This window comes from Macaca nemestrina, chromosome 6 (genome assembly GCF_043159975.1).
Source record: "Macaca nemestrina isolate mMacNem1 chromosome 6, mMacNem.hap1, whole genome shotgun sequence".
Classification (NCBI taxonomy): Eukaryota; Metazoa; Chordata; class Mammalia; order Primates; family Cercopithecidae; genus Macaca; species Macaca nemestrina.
The window spans coordinates 1,291,774-1,315,122 of NC_092130.1; the positions used below are offsets into that span (position 1 = coordinate 1,291,774).

At 44.0% G+C, this 23,349-nt stretch overlaps 1 long non-coding RNA gene across 2 annotated transcripts; it reads left to right on the forward strand.

Moving 5' to 3' along the window:
• The first annotated feature begins 760 nt into the window (after positions 1 to 760).
• On the forward strand, positions 761 to 18,843 carry LOC105483984 (uncharacterized). 2 transcript variants are annotated; one of them, XR_011624195.1, is made up of 3 exons: positions 761 to 1,080; positions 2,354 to 2,480; positions 18,262 to 18,843. It is a non-coding gene; the product is annotated as an uncharacterized lncRNA (long non-coding RNA). The 2 variants fall into 2 exon arrangements; XR_011624196.1 differs by having other exon boundaries at positions 2,354 to 2,469.
• Positions 18,844 to 23,349: the final 4,506 nt, after the last annotated feature.

The following is a 23,349-nucleotide window of genomic DNA, read 5'->3' on the forward strand; positions in this document are numbered from 1 at the left end:
GGCCCATCCAAGGAGGGTGGACCTGAGTGCAGCCTCTAGAGAGACACATGGGCTGCCACCCAGAGCTCATGAGGGAGACGGGGCAAGCGGGCTGAAGGAACCCCCGAGGCCAGTGAGGTGGGATGTGGCCGGGACGGTGGGAGTGTGGGCATCCCAGCAGCTGCAGGAGGCACCAAGGCTGGGGAGCCACCTACAGAGCTGCTGCAGCGCGAGCCCTCCATCCAGGCCCTGCGGAGCTGCTGCAGCGCGAGCCCGCCATCCGGGCCCTTCCATCCGGGCCCTGCGGAGCTGCTGCAGCGCGAGCCCGCCATCCGGGCCCTTCCATCCGGGCCCTGCGGAGCTGCTGCAGCGCGAGCCCGCCATCCGGGCCCTGCGGAGCTGCTGCAGCGCGAGCCCGCCATCCGGGCCCTGCGGAGCTGCTGCAGCGCGCGCCTTCCATCCGGGCCCTACGGGAGCTGCTGCAGCGCGAGCCCTCCATCCGGGCCATGCGGAGCTGCTGCAGCGCGCGCCTTCCATCCGGGCCCTACGGGAGCTGCTGCAGCGCGCGCCTTCCATCCGGGCCCTACGGGAGCTGCTGCAGCGCGAGCCCTCCATCCGGGCCCTACGGGAGCTGCTGCAGCGCGAGCCCTCCATCCGGGCCCTACGGGAGCTGCTGCAGCGCGCGCCTTCCATCCGGGCCCTACGGGAGCTGCTGCAGCGCGAGCCCTCCATCCGGGCCCTACGGGAGCTGCTGCAGCGCGAGCCCTCCATCCGGGCCCTACGGGAGCTGCTGCAGCGCGAGCCTTCCATCCGGGTCCCTCCCCAGCCCCTCTCACCTCTGAGCGCCTGGAACTCAGACACCACCCTGGGAGAAGAACTGTGACAGGACTGATTTCTAAACACAACATAGTTGAGAAATCATAAAAGTGGACAGGACTTACCGAGAGTGGCTCAGCAAGGATTCTGCAGCACAGATCTTGGGCCGGAGACCGTGGAGTCATGGCTTTTGAGCATCTGGCTTGAGGACTGTGGGGCTCGTGCCCTGCCTTGCCACTTGCTCACATTTGGAACATCTGGAGCTCCACAGCTGGCAACATCCAGGTTTGACTTATTCCCCAGTGTTGTGTCCTGCCCAGTGTTGTGCACATTACAGGAGCCAAATAAGGACTTATGGAATGGCTATGTAACTGGAGAAGAGTGTCCAGCATCTAGCCTTGGAGAAGGCTGGCCACAATCACAACTAGAATACAAAATATTGGCCGGGCGCGGTGGCTCACGCTTGTAGTCCCAGCACTTTGGGAGGCCGAGGCGGGCAGATCATGAGGTCAGGAGATCGAGACCATCCTGGCTAACACGGTGAAACCCTGTCTCTACTGAAAATACAAAAAAATTAGCCGGGCATGGTGGCGGGGCCTGTAGTCCCAGCTACTCGGGAGGCTGAGGCAGGAGAATGGTGTGAACCCGGGAGGCGGAGCTTGCAGTGAGCTGAGATCGTGCCACTCACTCCAGCCTGCGCCACAGAGCGAGACTCCATCTCAAAAAACAAACAAACAAAAGTAGCCAGGTGTGGTAGTACACACCTGTAGTCCCAGCTACTCAGGAGGCTGAGGCAGGATAATCGCTTGAACCCGGGAGGCGGAGGTTGTAGTGAGCCGAGATTGCGCCACTGCACTCCAGTCTGATGACAGAGCGAGACTCCATCTCAAAAAAAAAAATAGTTTAGCCACCCCCCGAAACTCCCTCATGCCACCCCTTTGTAGAAAACCCAGCCACTTGACAGGGTGAGGTGATTCACACCTATAATCCCAGCACTTTGGGAGGCTGAGGCGGATGGATCACCTGAAGTCAGGAGTTTGAGACCAGCCTGGCCAACATGGTAAAACCCATGTCTACTAAAAATACAAAAATTCAGCTGGGCATGGTGGCATGTGCCTTCAGCCTGAGCTACTCGGGAGGCAGAGGCATGAGAATCACTTGAACCTGGGAGATGGAGGTTGTAGTCAGACGAGATGGTGCCATTGCACCCTAGCCTGGGCGATGGAGTGAGACTCTGTCTCAAAAAAAATAAAAGGAAAACTCAACCCCTATACTTAACTCCTGGTTACCACTGATAGATTTATCTTTTTGGGTATGTCCTATAACTTCTTATTGAGTCTGACTCCAGCAGAGGGCCTCTGACATTCATGCATGTTACCGCATGCATCAATAACTCATTGTTCTTATTGCTGAGTAGTCTTTCATGTTATGAATGAACCACAGTTTATTTATCCTTCACTTGTTTGTGTTATTTCTGATTTTTTGGCAATTATGAATTGAGCTGCTGTAAATATTTGTGTAAGATTTTTGTGTGAATATATGTTTTCATTTCTCTCAGAAACACCTAAGAGTGGGACTCCCTAGTCATCTATAAGCACAAGTTTGACTCTGTAAGAAGCTGCTAAACTTACCCAGAGTGGCTGCACCGTGTTTACACTCCCACCAGCAATGGATGTGAGTTCCAGGTACTTTGTATCCAGCACTTGATATTGATAGAGTTTATTTGAGGGTTTGCTTAATTCTAGTCATTCTCAAAGGTATGTGATGGTATCTCATTTTGGTTTTAATTTGCAGAGCAAAACGTTTCCAGTTTGGTGAAGTCATATTTATCAAGTTTTACTTTTTTTTTTTTTTTTTTTTTCCCTTTGAGACAGAGTCTCTGTCGCCCAGGCTGGAGTGCAGTGGCACGGTCTTGGCTCACTGCAACCTCTGCCTCCCTGGTTCAAGCAATGCTCCCGCTTCAGCCTCCCAAGTAGCTGGGACTACAGGCACCCGCCACCACAACTGGCTAATTTTTGTATTTTTAGTAGAGAAGGGATTTCACCGTGTTGGCCAGGCTGGCCTTGAACTCCTGACCTCATGTGATCCACCCGCCCCAGCTGAGATTACAGACATGAGCCACCACACCTGGCTCTATTAAGTTTTACTTTTATGGGTCATGCTTTTGGTATTGTATCTAAGAACTCTTTGCCTAAGCTAAGATCATGAAGGTTTTCTCCTACACTTTTTAAGTTTTCTAAGTTTTCATTTTATATTTACATATATGATCCATTTTGACTTAATTTTTGTATAATGTGAGGTTTGGATTGAGGTTCATTATTATTGCAACAAAATTGTTGAAAATATTTTCCATTCTTTGTCAAATCGTCTTTGTACCTTTCTAAAAGATCAATTGGCCGTAATTGTATGGGTCAATTTCTAGACTTTCTATTCCTTCAAATTCGTCTGTGTGTCTGCCCCCTCTCCAGCACCACACTGTCTTGATTACCATAACTTTATAATGTCTTAAAATCAAAAAGCGGCTGGGCGCGGTGGCTCACGCCTGTAATCCTAACACTTTGGGAGGCCGAGGCGGGCAGATCACGAGGTCAGGAGATGGAGACCATGGTGAAACCCCGTCTCTACTAAAAATACAAAAAATTAGCCGGGCGAGGTGGCGGGCGGCTGTAGTCCCAGCTACTCAGGAGGCTGAGGCAGGAGAATGGTGTGAACCCGGGAGGCGGAGCTTGCAGTGAGCCGAGATTGCACCACTGCACTCCAGCCTGGACGACAGAGCGAGACTCCGTCTCAAAAAAAAAAAAAAAAAAAAAAATCGAAAAGCATGGAGTTCCACTTTTGGCCAAGATCGATAAGCAGGGACCAGACTGACCCTCCTTCCTAAAACAGCAGCAACAAATAAACAAAACCAGGAAAAATTTTGTAAAACAATGGTTTTCAAGACACAGGACAATGTGGGACAGTAATCCCTGACAGGAGAAGCAAACAAGATGCTCCCTACAATTATCCTCATTTGCCTTGAGAAGGTTCCAGGCCGTGGAGCACAAGAGGACACTGAGGCAGACTCAGCAGCCTCCCTGAGTTGAGGAGATGTGGTTGAGGGTGAGAGAACAAGGCCACTGAAGGTCACAGGACAGAATTCCAGGGAGGAGAGAGCTGTGCAGAGGGAGAACTGGGGAGATTTGTACAGGGCCCTCCTGAGTAGTCACCAGAGCACAAGAGCGCATCACATGTGGAAACTACCCATGGCCAGGGCAAGAACCTCATGGAAGGGTGACAAGGCGCACAGCCTGGACACAGCCTGAAACTCAAACAGGGCTGGGAACACTGTTCTCACCGGCTTATGGGAAAAACTCATCACTCACGGGCTATTGGGTACAGTGTTCAGGGAAGTCTTGTCTTAATAATACGGAATAATTACCCCTAGACAGCCCTGCTTTGGACCTGCATAACAAGTAGTGAAAGCAAGACCTGAAAGGATCAAGTAGTTTCCAAGTAACTTAACTGCATCTTAGAACAAAGTTCAAGAATTCCTATAGAATACAGAAATATTCAGCACACAACAAGATAAAATTCACAGGATCTAGCATCCAGTCAAAGATCACCTGGCATACAAAGAAGCCAGAAAGCATGACTCATAATGGGAAGAATCATCAAATCACGACTTCCCAGAACTGATTTATGTGTTAGAATTAGCAGATAAGAACATTAAGACAGTTACTGTGCCCAGATTACAACATTCAGTACGTTAATTATGAACACAGAACTTTCAGAGATGAAAATTATGATGCCTAATATGAAAAATACACTGAGTGGGATTAAGGGCAGATCAAACATTTTAGGGGGAAAAGGGTAGTGAATTTGAAAGACAAGGAGAAAAAAAATAAATTTAGAAATGAAAAGAGCATAAATGATTTGTAGGAAGGCTTCAAACAACGTAATACATGTGTAATTTGGAATCACCAAAGGAGAAGAGAGAGAAGAAAAGGAACAGAAAAAATACTTGAAGAAATAATGGTCCCAAGTTTCCCAAAGTTAATTAAAAATAAATCCACAGATGCAGGAAGCTCAACAAAGCCCAAGCAAAAGAAACCAGAAGAAAATCACATCATAATCACAATGCTTAACACCAGTAATAGGCCGGGCCAGGCGCAGTGGCTCACGCCTGTAATCCCAGCACTTTGGGAGGTCGAGGTGGGTGGATCACAAGGTCAGGAGATCGAGACCATCCTGGCTAACACGGTGAAACCCCATCTCTACTGAAAATACAAAAAATTAGCTGGACGTGGTGGCGCGCACCTTTAGTCCCAGCTACTTGGGAGGCTGAGGCAGGAGAATGGTGTGAACCTGGGAGGCGGAGCTTGCAGTGAGCAGAGATCATGCCACTGCACTCCAGCCTGGACGACAGAGCGAGACTTCGTCTCAAAACCAAACAAACAAACAAAAAACAGTAATAAAGAGAAAAACTTGAAAGCAACCAGCAAAATAAAACTTATATACAGAGGAACAAAGATGAGGATGACACTAGATTTCTTGTCTGGAGAAGACATTGGAATAGTGAAAATATTTTTCAAAAATAAAAGTGATGGGCAGGCATGGTGGCTCACAACTGTAAACCCAACACTTTGGAGGTGAAGGTGGGAGGATCTTTTGAGGTCAGGGGTTCAAGACCAGCCTGGGCAACATAGCAAGATCTTATCTCTACAAAGAAGATTTTAAAAATTAGCCAAGCATGCTGGTGCACACCTATAGTCCTAGCTACTCAGGAGGCTAAAGCAGGAGGATCCCTTGAGCCCAGGAGTTTGAGGCTGCAGTGAGCTATGATTGCACCACTGCACTCCAGCCTGGGTGGCATTGAACAACAGAGGCCAGATGCAGTGGCTCACACCTGTAATCCTAGCACTTTTGGAGGTCAAAGTGGGTGGATTGCCTGAGCCCAGGAGTTCAAGACCAGCCTGGGCAACATGGCAAAACCCCGTCTCTAGTAAAAATAAAAAAATTATCCAGGCATGGTGGTGTGTGCCTGTAATCCCAGCTACTTGGGAGGCTGAGACAGGAGAATTGCTTGAACCCAGGCAGGGGAGGTTGCAGTGAGCCGAGATAGCACCACTATACTCTAGCCTGGGCAACAGAGCGAGACTCCATCAAAAAAAAGAAAAGAAAAGAAAAAGAAGGGAAAGGAAAGGAAGAAGGAAGGAAAGAAGGAGAAGAAAGAAAAAAGAGAGAGAAAGGAAGGAAGGAAGGAAGGGGAAATCTTTTCTATAAATTTGAAAGCCTAGATAAAATTTGTAAATTCCTTGGAAGCCACAAACATTAAAAATGACTCAAGAAGAAACAGATTACTTAAATAGCACTTTGTTTATTAAATAAATTAAATTCGTAGTTACAAACTCACCCACAAAGAAAGCTACAGACCCTGGTGCTTTCACTGGAGAATTCTACCAAACATTTAAAGAAGAAACAATAACAATTTTACTCAAATCCATAAAATTGAAGTGAAGAGAATATTTCCCAACTATTTCTATAAGGCTGCTATTATGTTAATATCAAAACCAAAGACAAGGCCAGATGTGGTGGTGGGCACCAGTAATCCCAGCTACTTGGGAGGCTGAGACAGGAGACTCGCTTGACCCCAGGAGGCAGAGCTTGCAGTGAGCCAAGATACTGCCACTGCACTCCAGCCTGGGTGATGGAGTGAGAATCCATCTCAAAATAATAATAATAATAATAATCCAAAGATATTACAAGAAAAGAAAATTACAGACTAAAATCTCTAATGAATATAGATGAATTTTTTAAAAGAAAAGTTTAACAAATCACATTCTTCAATATATATAAAGATTAATACATTATGAGCAATAGGGGTTTATCTCAAGAAGACAAGTTTGGCTTAGCATTCAAAAATCAAACAATAAAATATGTCATGTTTAGTGGGTTGAATAATGTCCCTCAAAAATGTATGTTGGCTGGGCGCAGTGGCTCACACCTGTAATCCCAGCACTTTGGGAGACGAGGCAGGCAGATCACCCGAGGTCGGGAGTTCAAGACCAGCCTGACCAACACGGAGAAACCCCATCTCTACTAAAAATACAAAATTAGCCGGGTGTGGGAGTGCATGCCTGTAATCCCAGCTACTCAGGAGGCTGAGGCAGGAGAGACGCTTGAACCCGGGAGGTGCAGGTTGCGGTGGGCAGAGATTGCGCCATTGCACTCCAGCCTGGGCAGTAAGAATGAGACTCTGTCTCAAAAAAAAAAAAAAAATTGTATATTGGCCGGGCACAGTGGCTCATGTCTGTAATTCCAGCACTTTGGGAGGCTGAGGTGGGAGGATTGCTTAAGCCCAGGAGTTTGAGATAAGCCTGGGTAACATAGTAAGACACTGTCTCTACAAAAAATTTAAAAATTAGCTGTGTGTAGTGGCATGCACCTGTGGCCTTGGCTACCTGGGAGGCTGAGGCAGGTGGATTGCCTGAGTCCAGGTCTTTGAGGCTGCAGTGAGACGTGATCGTGCCACTGCCCTTCAGCCTAGACAACAGAGTGAGGCCATGTCCCAAAAAAAAAAAAAAAAAAAAGTCATGTCCACCCAGAACCTCAGAATGTGACCTTATTTGGAAATAGTCTTTTTAGATGTGATTAGTTAAGGATCTTAAATGAAACTGTCCTGAACTTAGGGTGGTCCCTGGGTCCAGTGACTGGTATCCTTGTAAGGAGAGAAGTGGTCACAGAGACAAACAAGGCCGTGTGAGGTGGAGGCAGACAGAGACCAGCGTGACGTCACCACTGCCCAAGGAAGGTCTGGGGCCTCCAGACGCTGGAAACGGCAGGAAGGTTCTTCCCTGGAGCTTGAGTGAGCATGGCACGGCTGACACCTTGATTCCAGATTTCTAGCCTCCATAACCATGACGGAATCAATTTTTGTGTTTTAAAGAGACCAAGTTTGTGGTAATCTGTTACCATAGGAAACTAGTACACCATATGAAGAAACTAAAAAATAAAAATCATATAATCACCTCAGTCAATAAAGAAAAAGCATTTGACAAAATCCAACATCTACTCCTGATAAAAACAACTTTCAGCAAACCAGGGAACTTCCTCCACCTGGTAAAGAGCATATGGAAAACCTCCAGCTAACCTAATATTAATACTGAAAGGCTAAATACCTTTTCCTACAACCAGGAATGTGGCAAAAATATTCACTGTCACCACCTCCACTCAGGATTGTACTGGAGGCTCTAGCCAGTGCAGTCAGGCATAAAAAAGAAATAAAAGTCATCCAAATTGGGAAAGAAGAAAAAAACAATGGTTTTATTCACAGATGGCATGATCCCCTATGGAGAAACTATGATGAAATCTACAAAAAAAAAAAAAAACAACCCTACTAGAATTCATAACTGGGTTTAGCAAGATTGCAGAGTTCAAAATAAATATACAAAATTAATTATATTTCTATACATCAGGATTGAAAAATGAGATATTGAAGTTAAAAATAAACATCATTTAAAATAGCATTAAAATATGACAAATCTTTGAAAATATGTGAAAGGCCTGTGTATTCACACTGCAAACCATATCTGAGAAACATTAAAGAATATCTAAATAAACGGGGAGATACTGCTAATATGTTTGTGCTACCACAGTTAACCTACAGATTCAGTACGATCTCAGTCACAATCCCAGGAAGCTGTTTTGTGAGCATTGACTAGGTGATTCTAAAACTCTTACGGAAATGCGAAGGACCGACAACAGCCAAGATAACTTTTGAGAACAATGAAGGACTAACTCATACCAGATTTCAGAATTTTTAAAGTTACAGTGATCAAGATAGTGTGGTTATCAGCCTGAAGATGCCATCTTTTGAGTTATTTGAGAATTTTTTCATATTTCTTTTTAATTTTTTTTTTTTTGTGAGATGGAGTTTCTCTCTTGTCATCCAGGCTGGAGTGCAGTGGTGCCATCTTGGCTCACCACAACCTCCGCCTCCCAGGTTCAAGTGATTCTACTGCCTCAGCCTCCTGAGTAACCGGGATTACAGGCATGCCCACCACGCCCAGCTGATTTTGTATTTTTAGTAGAGATGGGGTTTCTCCATGTTTGTCAGGCTGGTCTTGAACTCCCGACCTCAGGTGATCCGCCCACCTCAGAAAGTGCTGGGATTACAGGTGTGAGGTACCGTGCCTGGCCAGTTTTTTATTTTTAACATCAAACATGTTTTGTTTTTTTTCTTTTTCTTTTCTTTTCTTTTTTTTTTGAGACGGAGTCTTACTCTGTTGCCCAGACTGGAGTGCATTGGCGTGATCTCGGCTCACTGCAAGCTCCGCCTCCCAGGTTCACGCCATTCTCCTGCTTCAGCCTCCTCAGTAGCTGGGACTACAGGCGCCCGCCACCACGCCCAGCTAATTTTTGTATTTTTAGTAGAGACGGGGTTTCACCATGTTAGCCAGGATGGTGTCGATCTCCTGACCTCATGATTTGTCTGCCTCAGCCTCCCAAAGTGCTGGGATTACAGGCGTGAGCCACTACACCCAGCCTAACATCAAACATGTTTTAAAGTATTTTAAAGAACCTAATAGAAGAACAGCCTATGTATTTACCCACCTATTTACAGTTTGGGTTCTTCTTCCTTTATTTCTGCTGTTCCCCTTCTGTCTCAAAAAAAATTCCTCTAAAATATTTTAAAGCTAGTGTACCAGTGACAAATTATCTTAGTTTCTCTTCCTCTGAGAATGTCTTTATTTCACCTCATTCCTGGAGGAGATTTTTACTAGATCTGAAATTCCATATTGAACCATTCTTTCCTTTCCACAGTTTAACAATAGTCTTCCATTCTCTTCTGTGTGCCATGGCTTCTGATGCGAAATCCACAGTTATTTGAATGGATGTTTCCATATTTATACTGTGTCCTTTTTTTCTGACTACTTTAAAGATATACTTGTTTATCATTAGTTTCAGTACATGATGTGTGTGGGCATGGATTTCTTTAAGTTTATCCTGTTTGTGTTTTGCTTAGCTTCTTAAATTTGTAAGTTCCTGTGTAGTTTTTTTGTTTTTTGGGTTTTTTTGGTTGGGTTTTTTTTTTTTTTTTTGCCAAATTTGGGGAGTTTTCAGTCATTCTTTTTCAAAAATGTTTTCACACTCCTTTTCACTATTTCACCTTTTCTTTTGGAATTATGATGACATGAATGTTAGGCCCTTTGATATGTCTCACAGGCTTGAGGCTGTGTTCATTTTTTTCTACATTGTTCTTCTCTGTAGTCATCCAGTCATTGTAAGTAATTTACTTTGCTCTATCTCCAAGTTCAGTAATTTCTTCCCCAGTCTATTATTATTACTACAGACAGGGTCTTCCTCTGTCACCCAGGCTGAGTACAGTGGCCCAATCATAGCTCACTGCAGCCTTGAACTCCTGGGCTGGAGTGAGCCTCCCACCTCAGCCTCCCAAGTGGCTAGGACTACAGGTGCACACCATCACGTCAGGCTAATTTTTAAATTTTTTGTAGACATGAGGTCTTACTATGTTGCCCAGGCTGGTCTCAAATTCCTGGCCTTGAGAGATCCTCCCGCTTCGGTCTCCCAAAGCACTGGGATTACAAGTGTGAGCCACCACATCAGACCTGCTTATTGTTCTTTCAAGTTTTAAAATTGCCAATGGGTTATTTTTAATATCTTCTATTTCTCTGCTAAAAATGTCTATCTTTCCACTCCTTTCAAAGAGCTATTTGCCCTGACTTCCCGGAACATGACTGTGATCATTGCTTTAAAATCTTCTAACAGCTTCTGTGTCATCTCTGGGTTGTCATCTGTTGACTGTCTTTTCCCTTGAGAGTTGTCAAGATTTCCCCAGTTCTTCATATATTGAGCACTCTTGGGTCCTGGGCATTTTGAATATCACATTATGGAACTCTAAGTCTTGTATAGCTCTAATGGAGAACGTTGAGTTTTCGTTTCCATATTTTAGCAGCCAAGTGCTTACCTGCTTTCTGAGAACTGTGATTCCAATCTCAGTTCACTTTGCAAAGCCTTCGCAGTGGTATTTATATTTGTCCTGTGTGTGCGGCACCCAGTGGCTAATCTGGGACCTGAATGGTGGTCTACCCTATAGTTTAGATCTCAGAGCCATCAATTTGATGTTTAGGGTCAGACTCATGCATGCATATGGCCAGCTAAGAGGTGAGTGCAAGAGTTCAGACGAAATTATATACATATCAGATAGACTTTTTAAAGCTTCTTCCTCTATGCAATCTCTCCAACACTTTTTTACCTCCAGTCGCCCCACCCACCCCAAACTTCCTGAGTTTCTAACTAGAGTGCTAGGACTGTAGTTTTCCTGCTCGGTCATGTACTTCCTCCTGCTGTATCTGCCTGTGGAGCCAGGCGGTGTGAGAACACAGAAATCAGACGCTGTGGGGATTCCCCGATCCTCCTGGGCCCACAGTCAGGAAGGGTTTTCCTCCCTCAGAGTTTCAGGGACCTTCCAGAGCTACTGTTGCTGCAACACTGTGAGACCACCTGGAGGGCAGGGTGGAAGAGATGGAAGCAAGCAGATTTCCCCCACTCTCTTATACCTACGGGCCTCTGTCCCCACTCTTTGCATCAAGGGCTTCTCTTAGAGGTCTTTCTGTTCACACCCAGCACTTGCATCTGGGTTTCAGGCAGCCTGTGGGTCTAGGCCAGGCAATACCAAAGGGAAACAAAAGGCGAGAGGGGACTCAGGCTGGCTCAGCGGTATTAGGGATCTGTTTTCTGCCCAATTCTTACAATTTTAAAAAAATAAACTTTGTTTTGTTTGTTTGAGATGGAGTCTCGCTCAGCCGCCCAGGCTGGACTACAGTGGCGCCATCTCGGCTCACTGCAACCACTGTCTCCCGGGTTCAAGTGATTCTCCCGTCTCAGACTCCCGAGTAGCTGGAATTACAGGCACCCACCGTCATGCCCAGCTAATTTTTGTTGATTTGGTAGCAATGGGGTTTCACCATGTTGGCCAGGCTAATCTTGAACTCCTTGACCTCAGGTGATCCACCTGCCTCGGCCTCCCAAAGTGCTAGGAATACAGGTGTAAGCCACGGCACCTGGCCAAAAATAGACTATTTTTAAAGAGAAGTTTTAGGCTCACAGCAAAACTGAGTGGAAAGTACAGAGAATTCCTGTATATCCCCTGCACCATTGCCACTCACCCCTCTGCACAACCCCTCTGCTATTAACATCATTTTTTTCTTTTCTTTTTTTTTTTTTTTTGAGACAGAGTCTCATTCTGTCACCCAGACCGGAGTGTGGTGGTGCGATCTTGGCTCACTGCAAGCTCCGCTTCCTGGGTTCACGCCATTCTCCTGCCTCAGCCTCCCGAGTAGCTGGGACTACAGGCGCCGCCACCACGCCCAGCCAATTTTTTGTATTTTTAGTAGAGACTGTGTTTCACTGTGTTAGCCAGGATGGTCTCGATCTCCTGACCTCGTGATCCGCCCGCCTCAGCCTCCCAAAGTGCCGGGATTACAGGTGTGAGCCACTGCGCCCGGTTTTGCCCATTTTTAAAATTGGGTTGTTCTTTCTCTTACAGAGTTTTTTGTTGCATTTTGGATAACAGTCCTTTATCACATATTTTTTCTTTTGCAAATGTTTTCTTCCAGTCTATGGGTTGTCTTCTCATTCTTTTGACAGCGTCTTTTTCAGAACATGTTTTTATTTTTAATGAAGTCCAGCTTACCGATTTTTTCCTTCACAGATCATGCCTTTTGTATTTTGCATCTAAAAAGTCATCTAGGTTTTTTCCTATGTTATCTTCTAGGAGTTTTATAGTTCTGCATTTTATTTAAGACTGTGACCTATTTTGAGTTAATTTCTGTGAAGGATGGAAGGATTGTCTCTAGATTATTTCCCCTGCCCCCAACATAGATGCTGATATGGTTTGGCTGTGTCCCCACCCAGATCTCATCTTGAATTGCAGTTCTCATAATCCCCGAGTGCTATGGGAGGGACCCGGTAGGAGGTAATCATAGGGGTGGTTACTGTCATGCTGTTCTCATGATAATGAGTGAGTTCTCACAAGATCTAATGGTTTTATAAGGGGACTTTTCCCCTTTTGCTTGGCACTTCTTGCTGACATCATGTTAAGAAGGAAGTGTTTGCTTCCTCTTCCTCCATGATTGTAAGTTTCCTGAGGCCTCCCCAGCCATGCTGAACTGTGAGTCAATTAAATCTCTTTCCTTTATAAATTACCCAGTGTCAGGTATGTCTTTTTTTTTTTTTTTTTGAGACGGAGTCTCACACTGTTGCCCAGGCTGGAGTGCAGTGGCGCGATCTCGGCTCACTGCAAGCTCCGCCTCCCGGGTTCCCGCCATTCTCCTGCCTCAGCCTCCTGAGTAGCTGGGACTACAGGCGCCCGCCACCGCGCCCGGCTAATTTTTTGTATTTTTAGTAGAGACGGGGTTTCACTGTGGTCTCGATCTCCTGACCTTGTGATCCGCCCGCCTCGGCCTCCCAAAGTGCTGGGATTACAGGCTTGAGCCACCACGCCCGGCCAGTGTCAGGTATGTCTTTATCCGCAGTGTGAGAACAAATTAATATAGATGCCCATCACCATTTGATGAAGGCTATCTTTGCTCCATAGGATTGCCTTTGCTCCTTTGTCAAATATTAGTTGACTGTATTTGTGTGGGTCTATTCCTGTTTGGGCTCTCTATTCTGTTCCATCGATCTGTTTGTCTGTTCTGTCACCAACACCATACTGTCTTGATGGCTGTAGCTTTAAGTAATAGTGAAATCTGGTACTGTCAGTCCTCCAACTTTATTCTTCTCCTTCAATATTGTATTGATGGATCTGGGTCTTCTTGCCTCTCTATATAAACTTTAGAATAAATTCATAGATATTCACAAAATAACTTGCTGGGAATTTCACTATGATTGCATTTAACCTATAGCTCAAGTTGAGAAGAACTGATGTTATGGTTTAAATGTTTGCGTCCCCACAAAATTCATATATTGATACCTAATCCTCAATGCAATCATACTAAAATGTGTAGCCTTTGGACGGTGATTAAGTCATGAGGGCTCTGCCCTTATGAATGGGATTAATATCCTTATAGAAGAGGTTGTAGCTCTTTCTATAAGGCTTGTTTGCCCATTCTGCCATATGAGAAGGTGCCATCTGTGACGAACAGGCCCTCACCAAACACCAAATCTGCTGGCGCCTTGATCTTGGATTTCCCAGTTTCCAGAACTGTCAGCAATAAATTTTGCTATTTATAAAATACCCAGTTTAAGTTATTTTTGTTATAGTAGCCTGAACAGACTAAGACAACTGACATCTGGACAGTATTGAATCTTTCTATCCATGAACATGGAATATCTCTCCATTTATTTAGTTCTTTTATTTCTTTCCTTAGAGTTTCGCAGTTTTCCTCATACAGATCCTGTACATGTTTTGTTAGATTTATATCTAAGTATTACACTCTTTTGGGTGCTAATTAAAGTAGTATGTTTTTCCTTTCAAATTCCACTTGTTCATTGCTCACACATAAGGAAGGAACTTTTGTATATTTGCCTTGTATCCTGAAGCCTTGCTCTAATCACTTATGATTTCCAGGTTTTTTTGTTGCTGGTTCTTTTAGACTTTCTACATAGAAAGTCATGTCATCTGTGAACAAGGATAGTTTTATCTTCCTTCCCAATCCATATTCCTTTCAGTTCCTGTGATTGTCTTATTGCATTAACAAGAACTTCCAGTATGATATTGAAAAGAAAAGGTGAGAGGGGACATCTTTGCCTTGTTCCCAGTCTTTTTCTTTCTCTCTTTCTTTTTTTTTTTTTTTTTTTTTTTGAGACACGGTCTCACTTTGTTGCCCAGGCAGCAGTGCAGTGGCATGAACTTGGCTGACTGCAACCTCCTGGGTTCAAGTTATCCTTGTGCCTCAGCTTTGTGCCTCAGTAGCTGGGATTACAGGTGTGCACCACCTAGACTGGCTAATTTTTATATTTTTAGTAGAGACAGGTTTTCCTCATGTTGGCCACGCTGGTCTCAAACTCCTGGCTTCAGGTGATCCACCCACCTTGGCTTCCCAAAGTGTTGGGGTTATAGGCATGAGCCACGTGCCCAGCCCTTGATCCCAGTCTTAATGGGAAAACTGGTAGCTTCTTACCATAAGGATGATGTTAGCTGTAGGTTTTTGGTAGATGTTCTTCATCAAGTTGAGGAAGATGCTTTTTATTGCAGTTCCTGAGATTATCATATGATTTTTCTTCTTTTGTCTGTTGATGTAATGAATTACATTACATTAATTGGTTTTTGAATATTCAATTAGTCTCACATACTTGGTCAATGTGCATAAAGTTTTTTAGACGTTGTGGGATTCTATTTGCTAGTTTTTCTTTGAGGATTTTTGCATACATGTTTATGAGAGATACTGGTCTGCCATTTTATTATCTTATAATGCCTTTGTCTACTTTTGGGATTACGATAATGCTGACTTCACAGAGTGAGTTCAGAAGTATTCCCTCTGCTTCTAACTTCTGGAAGAGATTGTAGAGAATTTTAATTTCTTCTCTAAATATTTGGTAGAATTCACCAGTGAACCCATCTAGCACAGTCCTTTTTTTTTTTTTTCCTCTTTTTCTTTTTTTTTTTTGAGACAGAGTCTCGCTCTGTCACCCAGGCTGGAGTGCAGTGGCCGGATCTCAGCGCACTGCAAGCTCCGCCTCCCGGGTTTACGCCATTCTCCTGCCTCAACCTCCCGAGTAGCTGGGACTACAGGCGCCCGCCACCACGCCTGGCTAGTTTTTTTTTTTGTATTTTTTAGTAGAGACGGAGTTTCACCGGGTTAGCCAGGATGGTCTTGATCTCCTGACCTCGTGATCCGCCCGTCTCGGCCTCCCAAAGTGCTGGGATTACAGGCTTGAGCCACCGCACCCGGCCTCTTTTTCTTTTTTTTTTTGAGTTGGAGTCTTGTTCTGTCGCCCAGGCTGGAGTACAGTGGTGCAATCTTGGCTCACTGAAACCTCTGCCTCCCAGCTTCAAGAGATGCTCTTGCCTTGGCCTCCTAAGTAGCTGGGACTACAGGCATGTGCTACCACACCTGGCTAATTTTTGTACTTTTAGTAGAGATGGGGTTTCACCATGTTGGCCAGGCTGGTCTCGAACTCCTGACCTCAAGTGATCCACCTGCCTTGGCCTCCCAAAGTGCTGGGATTACAGACGTGAGCCACCACATTCAGCCTCACATGGTGCTTTCTATTTTGCAAGGTTATTAATTATTGAATCAATTTCTTTCTTTCTTCTTTTTTTTTTGAGATGGTCTGGCTCTGTTGCCAGGTGGAGTGCAGTGGCGCAATCTCGGCTTACTGCAGCCTCTGCCTCCTGGGTTCAAGTGTGAATCAATTTCTTTAACTGATATAGGACTATTCAGATAGTCTGTTTTTTCTTGTGTGAGTTTTGGCAGATCGTGTCTTTCAAGGAATTGGTCCATGTCATCTAGGCTATTTGTGGGCATAGAATTGTTTATAGTATTCCTGTAGTATCCTTTTAATGCCTGTGGGGACTATGGTGATGTCCCTCTTTCATTTCTGGAGTGCAGTGGTGTGATCTCGGCTCACTGCAACTTCCGCCTCCTGGGTTCAAGCTATTCTTCTGCCTCAGTCTCCTGGGTAGCTGGAATTAACAGGCACAGTCCACCACACCTAGCTAGTTTTTGTATTTTTCGTAGAGACAGAATTTCACCATGTTGGCCAGGCTGGTCTCAAACTACTGACCTCAGGCGATCCCCCAACCTCGGCCTCCCAGAGTGCTGAGATTACAGGCATGAGCCACCATGCCCAGCCACTCTTTCATTTCTTTCTTTTTTTTTTTTTTTTTTTTTTTTTTGAGACAGAGTCTCGCTCTGTCGCCCAGGCTGGAGTGCAGTGGTGCGATCTTGGCTCACTGCAAGCTCTGCCTCCCGGGTTCACGCCATTCTCCTGCCTCAGCTTCCAGAGTAACTGGGACTACAGGCACCCGCCACCACGCCCAGCTAATTTTTTTTATTTTTAGTAAAGATGGGGTTTCACCATGTTAGCCAAGATGGTCTTGATCTCCTGACCTCGTGATCCACCCGCCTTGGCCTCCCACAGTGCTGGGATTCCAGGCGTCAGCCCCCATGCCTGGCCTCATTTCTAATATTAGTAATTTGTGTCTTCTTTCTTTTTTCCTTAATGGTAAGATCTGTATAAATTTTACTGATCTCCTCAAAGAACCAGTTCATTTTCTCTATTGATTTTCTGTTTTCTTGTTTTTTTTTGTTTTGTTTTGTTGTGTTTTGTTTTTCCCTCTCTCTCTCTCTTTTTGGAGACAAGATCTGGCTCTGGCACGCAGGCTGGAGTGCAATGGCGTGATCTTGGTTCACTGCAACCTCTACTTCCCAGGTGCAAAGCATCTTCCCACCTCGGCTTCCTGAGTAGCTGGGACTACAGGCACACACCACCATGACAGGCTAATTTTTATATTTTTGGTAGAGACAGGTTTTGCTGTGTTGCCTAGGCTGGTCTCAAACTTGTGAGCTCAAGCCATCCTCCTGACTCAGCCTCCCAAAGTGCTGGGATGAGCCACCATACCTGGCAGATTTCTTGTTTTCACTTTCATTGATTTCTGCTCTAATTCTTATTATTTATTTTCTTATGTTCACCTTGGATTTCATTTGCTCTTCTTTTTCTATTTTCCTGTGGTAGAAGCTTAGATTATTGATTTCATATCTTTCTTATTTCCTAATATTTGCATACAATGCCATAAATTTCTCTCTAAGTACTGCTTTCACTGCATCCCACAAGTGTTAAGTTGCATATTTTAGTTTCATTTAGCTCAAAATATTCCTAAATTTCTCTTGAGATTCCTATTTTGACCCATGTATTATTTAGAAGTGAGTTAATCTCTATATATTCTGGGATTTTCTGGCTATCTGTCTGTTATTGATTTCTAGGTTAATTACATCGTGGGCCGAGTGCGGTGGCTCACCCCTGTAATCCCAGCACTTTGGGAGGTTGAGGGGGGATCACGAGGTCAAGAGATTGAGACCAACCTGGCCAACATGGTGAAACCCTGTCTCTACTAAAAATACAAAAATTAGCTGGGCGTGGTGGTGTGCGCCTGTAGTCCCAGCTACTTGGGAGGCTGAGGCAGGATAATCGCTTGAACCCAGGAGGTGGAGGTTGCAGTGAGCCAAGATCACACCACTGCACTCCAGCCTGGGTGACAGAGCGAGATCCCGTCTCAAAAAAAAAAAGAAAAAATTACACTGTGGTCTGGGAGCATACATTGTATGATTTCTATTCTTTTAAGTGTGTTAAGGTATGTTTTATGGCCCAGAATGTAGTCTATTTAATGAACGTTCCACGTGAACTTGGGAAGAATATTCTGCTATTGTTGGTTAAAGTTGTCTATAGACGTTAATTATACCCAGTTGTTTGATGTGCTGTTCAGTTCAACTATGTCCTTAATTTTTTTCTGTCCACTAGATCTATTTCCGATAGAGGGGTGTTGAAGTCTCCAGCTACAATAGTAGATTTATCTACGCGTTGTGGTTACACATTAAGCGTTGTTGTGTCTTCTGAACTGGCTTCATTATCATTATAGAATGGCCCCTTTTATCCCTGATAGTTTTTTTTGCTCTGAGGTTTGTGCCGTCTGAAGTTAGTATAGCCGCTCCACGTTTCTCCTCCACCCAGCTTTATTGACGTATAATTGACAAATAAAGACTGTATACACTTAAAACATACTGTGTAATGATTTGATATATGTATGCACTGTGAGATAATTACCATAATCAAGTTAGTTAACACATGGTTACTCACATTAGTAACTCACTTCTAAATAATACATGGGTCAAGTAGTCACATAGTTACTATTTTGTGAGTGTGTGTTTGTGTGTGTGTGTGTCAAGAACACTTAATATCTACTCTTTTCGCAAATTTCAAGTATACAATACAGTTTTGTTTTTTTTTTTTTTTTGAGATGGAGTCTCGCTCTGTCGCCCAGGCTGGAGTGCAGTGGCCGGATCTCAGCTCACTGCAAGCTCTGCCTCCCAGGTTCACGCCATTCTCCTGCCTCAGCCTCCTGAGTAGCTGGGACTACAGGCTCCCATCACCACGCCTGGCTAATTTTTTGTATTTTTAGTAGAGATGGGGTTTCACAGTGTTAGCCAGGATGGTCTCGATCTCCTGACCTCATGATCCACCCACCTCGGCCTCCCAAAGTGCTGGGATTACAGGCGTGAGCCACCGCACCCAGCCACAATACAGTATTATTAACTATAGCTATTATGTTGTACCTTAGAGTCTCAGAACTTACTTATGACTGAAAGTTTATGCCCTTGATATTTTCCCCACTTACCCCGCTCCCAGCCCCTGGCAACCACTGTTCTACTCTCTACTTCTCTGAGTTTGACTTTTTAAGATTCCACATATGGGTGAAATCATGCAATATTTGGCAATACTTGTCCTTTTTTTTTTTTTTTTTTGAGACAGAGTCTTGCTCTGTTGCCAGGCTGGAGTGCAGTGGCGCGATCTCAGCTTACTGCAACCTCTGCCTCCTGGGTTCAAGTGATTCTCCTGCCTCAGCCTCCCAAGTAGCTGAGACTACAGGCACACGCCACCGCACCCAGCTAATTTTTGTATTTTCAGTAGAGACAGGGTTACACCATGTTGGCCAGGATGGTCTCAATCTCTTGACCTCGTGATCCGCCTGCCTCCACCTCCCAAAGTGCTGGGATTACAGGCGTGAGTCACTGTGCCCAGCCGCAATATTTGTCTTTCTGTACCTGGCTTATTTCACTTAGCACAATGTCCTCCAGGTTCATTCACGTTGTTGCAAATGACAGAATTTCTTTCCTCTTTATGGCTGATTAATATTCCACTGTATGTGTGTATGTGTTGTATTTTCTTTACAGAATTCATATGTTTCACATTTATTCATCCATTAATGGCACTTAGATTGTTTCTGTATCTTGGCTCTTGTGAATAACGCTGCAATGAGCGTGGCAGTGTAGATACCTCTTCAAGATACTGACTTCATGTACTTTGGATATATATCTAGAAATGGGATTGCTGGGTCATATAATAGCTCTATTTTAAATTTTTTAAGTCCATACTGTTCTCTGATGGTTATACTCATTTGCATCCCCACCAACAATGTACAAGGGTTCCCTTTTCTCTGTACCATCACTCATTATCATTATCACTACTCTATGCCAACTACTAATTATTTCCTATCTGTTTTTCAAGTCTCTAAGATAAGAATGCATTTGATAACAGCATCTAGCTTTCTTTTGATTAGTTAGCATGGTATATTTTTCTCTATCTCATTATGTTTAATCTACATGTGTCTATATATTTAAATCAGATTTATTGTAGACAACATATAGTTCGATCTGTTTCTTGATCCACTCTGACAATCTCTCTTTTAATCTGTATATTTAGACCATTGATGTTTAAAGTGATTACATAACTGAATTAATATCTACCACATTTGTTACTGTTTGCTGTTAATGGCTCTTGCTATTTGTTCCTCTTTTCTTCTACTCTTTTTCTGCCATTTGTGTTTTTTACTAAGCATTTTATATGATCCCAGTCTTCCTTCTTTCTTAAGATATCAATTATACCCAGGCTGGTGTGCAGTGGCATGATCATGGCTTGTTGTACCCTCGAACTCGTGGGCTCCAGCAATTCTCCTACCTCAGCCTCCTGAGTAGCAGAGACCACAGGTGTGGGCCACCATGCCAGACTAATTTTTGTATTTTAGGTAGAAACAAGGTTTTGCTATGTTGCCCAGGCTCTTCTCGAACTCCTGAGCTCAAGCAATCCACCTGCCTCAGCCTCCCAAAGTTCTGGGATTACAGACATGAGACACCACACCCAGTCTACTCAATTATACTTTTTTAAAAACTTTGTTTCAGTGGTCATCCTAGAGTTTGCAATATGCATTTACAACTCATCCAAATTCACTTTCAGAATAACTCCACACCATTTCACAGGTAGTGCAAATACCTTATAATGATGAAATATTCTTAATCCCCCCTCCTGACTCTTATATCATTGTTGTAGTTCATTTCATTTATACATATGCTATAATCACTGAATACATTGTTGCTGTGGTTATTGGAACAGTTATCTGTTAGATCAATTAAGAATAAGAAAAATAAAAATTTTTCTTTTACCCTCACTTATTTCTTCTATACTACCCTTCCCTTTTTATGTAGATCTGATTTTGTTTTATCTTCTCTCTGAAAAACTTGTTTAACATTTCTTGCAAGAAAAGTCTACTGTTACCAAACTCTCTCAATTTTTTTTTGTCTGAGAAAGTCTTTCTTTCCCCTTTACGTTTGAAAGATAGTTTCACAGAATATGGAATTTTAAGTTGGTGGGTTGTTTTTTTTTTTTCCCCTTAACACTTAAAATATTTCACTTTACCCTTCTTGCTTTTGTGGTTTCTGAGAAGTCAGATGTGATTCTTATCTTTGCTGCTTTGTAGATGAGGCGTTTTCTCCCTCTGGCTTCTTTCAAGCTTGTTGTTATCTTTGATTTCTGCAGTTTGAGTGTGATACGCTGAGGGGTCGTTTTTGGGTTTTGGAGGGATTTATCCTGATTGGTGTTCCCTGAGTGTCTTTGCCTGTGTTTTGGTGTCTCACATTAATTGGGGAAAATTCTCGGTTATTATTGCTTCAAATATTTCTGTTTCTTTGTTTCTTCCCTTTCTGGTGTTCCCTTTATGCATATGTTACAACTTTCGTAGTTATTCCACAGTTCTTGGATATTATGTTCCTTTTCTTTTTTTCTGAGATGAGTCTCGGAGTCTCGCTCTGTTGCCCAGGCTGGAGTTCAGTGGTGTGATCTCACTGCAACCTCCACCTCCTGGGTTCAAGTGGTTCTCCAGTCTCGGCCTCCCAAGTAACTGGGATTAGAGGCGCGCACCACCACACCCAGCTAATTTTTGTATTTTTGGTAGAGATGGGGTTGCACTGTGTTGGCCAGGATGGTCTCGATCTCTTGACCTTGTGATCTGCCTGCCTCGGCCTCCCAAAGTGTTGGGATTACAGGTGTGAGCCACCGCACCCGGCTCCATTTTTTTTTTTCTTTTTTGTGTGTGTTCTCTTTTCTCCTTGCATTTCTGTTTGGGAAGTTTTTATCGACCTATCTACAAGCTCAGAGATTTTTTTCCCTCAGTTATGTGTAATCTACTAATGGTCCCATCAAAGGCATTCCTCATTCCCTTTACAATAGCTTCCATCTCTAACACTCCTTTTATTCTTTATTAGAATTCTGTCTTTCTGTTTACATTGCCCATCTCTTCTTGCGTGCAGTCTACTTTTCCCATTAGAGTTCTCAGCAATTTTTTTTTTTTAAGACAGAATCTCTCCCTGTCACCCAGGCTGGAGTGCAATGGCGTGGTCTCGGCTCACTGCAACCTCCACCTCCCGGGTTCAAGCGATTCTTGTGCCTCAGCCTCCTGAGTAGCTTGGATTACAGGCGTACACCACCACACCTAGCTAAATGTTTTGCATATTTAGTAGAGACGGGGTTTTGCCATGTTGGTCAGGCTGGTCTCAAACTCCTGACCTCAGGTGATCCGCGCCCCCTTGGCCTCCCAAAGTGCTGGGATTACAGGCGTGAGCCACCACTCCTGTCCAAGAGTGCTTAGCATTTAATCATAATTGTTTAAAATTCACAGTCATAATTTCAACATCCCTGCCACCTCTGAATGTGGGTTTGACACTTGGTCTATCTCTTTAAACTATTTTTTGCCTTTTAGTATGCCTTCCCTAGGGGAAGGGGGAGAGCACTACATCAAGGGAGCACCCCAAGGAACAAAAGAATCCGAACAGCAGACCTTGAGCCCCAGATCTTCCCTCTGACATAGTCTACCCAAATGAGAAGGAATTAGAAGTGTAATTCTGGTAATATGACAAAGCAAGTTTCTTTAACACCCCTAAAAGATCACACCAGCTCACCAGCAATGGATCCAAACCAAGAAGAAATCTCTAAAAAAATCATTAAACACTCATAAAATAACACTTAGGAGTGGTGACCCCATATTCAGCAGTCAGAAAAATTTTGAAGACTTAAGTTGCAGACTATTTGGACAGATGGAGAGTTCCCATGAATTACTCTTAGAGGGAAAGGCAGCACCCAAATGGTGTGAACATTCTCATCCCAGCCTCGGACATCTTATCAGCTCAGGTAGAAGGAAGAGAACCAGCACAGATGCTGGTCCCTACACAACAAAGCAATGGGGACTTGAGGCTTTATTTTACTTTTCATTGTCTATTTTATATTGCCTAAATATTCCATTAACTGAGAAATATAAAAACTGAATACATTAGTCATTGCTATGGGCCCTTACAAAGGGTTCCATACCCCCACCTCATTAGTTGGCCTTGGGGACACATATATTGGCTGAGTGGTAGCTTCCAAAAAGATATGTCCATGTCCTAATCCCTGAGACCTGTCAATGTTATCTTATTTAGAAAAAGGGTCTTTGCAGGCCAGGCTTGGTGGCTCACGCCTGTAATCCCAGCACTTTGGGAGGCCAAGGCAGGCGGATCACCTGAG